This window comes from Crocuta crocuta, unplaced genomic scaffold (assembly GCF_008692635.1).
Source record: "Crocuta crocuta isolate KB4526 unplaced genomic scaffold, BGI_CrCroc_1.0 scaffold31, whole genome shotgun sequence".
Lineage (NCBI taxonomy): Eukaryota > Metazoa > Chordata > Mammalia > Carnivora > Hyaenidae > Crocuta > Crocuta crocuta.
The window spans coordinates 12,553,655-12,555,742 of NW_027528362.1; the positions used below are offsets into that span (position 1 = coordinate 12,553,655).

The window sequence follows — 2,088 nt, forward strand, 5'->3', positions numbered from 1 at the left end:
GTCCTCACAAGAGCAGGAAAGCCGGGCGCCTGCGGGGCTCAGTCGGTGAAGCATCTGACTCTTGCTTTCGGCTCAGGTCATGATCTCATGGATCGTGGGTTCGACCCCTGCATCAGGTCTGTGCTGACAGCTCAGAGCCTGCTTGGTTTTCTCTTTCTCTCTCTCTGCCCCCACTCCACACTCACATTCTCTCTCAAAATACATAAATTTTTTAAAATAATTTAAGAAAGAAAGAAGAGGAGAGCATCATGTGGCAAGAGAGGCAGAGGTGGAGGGGCACGTCCGAGCTGAAGGACACCACGGACGGCGGGTCACCACCAGGGGTGGGGAGACGAGGAAGGAAGGACTCCACCCAGAACCTCAGAGGAGGTGGGGTGCGCAGATGCCCTGACTTCAGACTTCTGGCCGCCAGCGCGGTGAGACGATAAATTCCTGCTGCTTTCAGCCGGAGGCTCATGCCCACTACAGGCACATACCTGCCGTCAAGACCATGGAAGGTTTGGGGCTCCAGGCATAGATGTGAATGGCTCTCAGACATCTGCAGGTGGGCTGGGTGCTCTGAGCTGGGGTCGGTGCTGGGGGGGTTGGGCTGGGTGCTCTGAGCTGGGGGAGGGGTTGTGGGGTGTGCTGGGTCCTCTGAGCTGGAGGCGGTGTTGGGGGAGTGTGGGCTGGGTGCTCTGAGTTGAGGAGGTGCTGGGGGAGTGTGGGCTGGGTGCTCTGAGTTGGGGAGGTGCTGGGGGAGTGTGGGCTGGGTGCTCTGAGTTGGGGAGGTGCTGGGGGGGTATGGGCTGGGTGCTCTGAGCTGTCCCTTCCTTAATTAGGTATATTTCTACTCTGCCATTTTCTAATTAAACAGGATCTGGCTGATGCCAAATTTAGCCCATCTACACCTAAGCTTAACCACTTAGCCAGGAGCTATGGGGTAGCAGCTGATAGGTATGTAACAGGTGCTACATATGTAACAGGTGATATGTACTTGAAAGGTGAAGGTAACAGGTGATATGGACATGAAAGATGATGTACAGATAACAGGTACTACGCATGTAACAGGTAACATGTATATAACATTATATGTTTTAATGTCATTATATATAATATATTGTACATATTATATACTTACATGACATATGTAAATGGGTAATGTGTATGTATCATTAATGTATGTGAATGAAACCAATAGGTTAAGAGGAGGTTCCAAGAAGAATTAAGGTGCAGGTGCACACACACACACACACCACACACACACAGTCTCTCTCTCTCTCTCTCTCTGCTCAAGATCATCTAAAACTGGGGGTACAGAGAGGCACTTAAAACTTACATTGCAAGGGGACTGTAGTAGAAACTCTGTAACGAATCCTGTATTTCATTTGCTGTAAAACCCTGGAGTCAAATCTGTGGGCCACCTGGGCACCTACATGAAATTAGGGTGACCTAGCTCAGGCTGCCATGACAAAGGACCCCCGACGGGGCGGGGCTGGAACAACAGACCTGTGTTTCTTGCAGTTTGCGGCTGGAGGTCCGCGGTCGGGGCGCCCACAGAGTCCGGTTGTGATGAGAGCCCCCGCCTGGGCTGTGGACGGCCACCCGTCATGGTGACCCCGCACCGCCTGTCCTCAAACCCCGTGCACACAGAACGCCTCCTCCTCTCCTTATAAGGCACCTCCTCTACCAGATTAGGATCCATCCCGAGAGCTCACTGAATCCAGTCACCTCCTCACAGACCCTACCTCCAACCACAGGCCCACTGGGGGATGGGAGGGGACGCAAGTCAGCCCCCAGCAGGGGACGCATAAGTGTTTTGTGCAAATCATAACTGTGGCCTTTTAAACTACCCTATTGTTGCTTGTTTCTGATCCACCCCCCCCCCCCCCNGTCTCGAATGGGTATCAGTCAAGGCCCTGCTGGACCCAGGAGACACAGGTGAGCCGGTGCCGTGGAGGAGGGTTTGAGCAAGAAACTGTTGGCCACGATGGGGCGGGGTTCAAGGGAGCAGTAATGTCCAGAGCGGTAGCGCAGCCTCCAGCCTTGCGGCGGGGGGACAGGGAAGGGACAGCGCTCGGGGTCCCAGGGACTCAAGCTGCCGCCTGA

General features: G+C 54.0%; 1 long non-coding RNA gene across 1 annotated transcript; it reads left to right on the plus strand.

Annotated features, from left to right (window-relative positions):
- The first annotated feature begins 416 nt into the window (after positions 1–416).
- On the plus strand, positions 417–1,831 carry LOC144223287 (uncharacterized). The gene is made up of 2 exons (XR_013332654.1): positions 417–544; positions 1,504–1,831. It is a non-coding gene; the product is annotated as an uncharacterized LOC144223287 (long non-coding RNA).
- Positions 1,832–2,088: the final 257 nt, after the last annotated feature.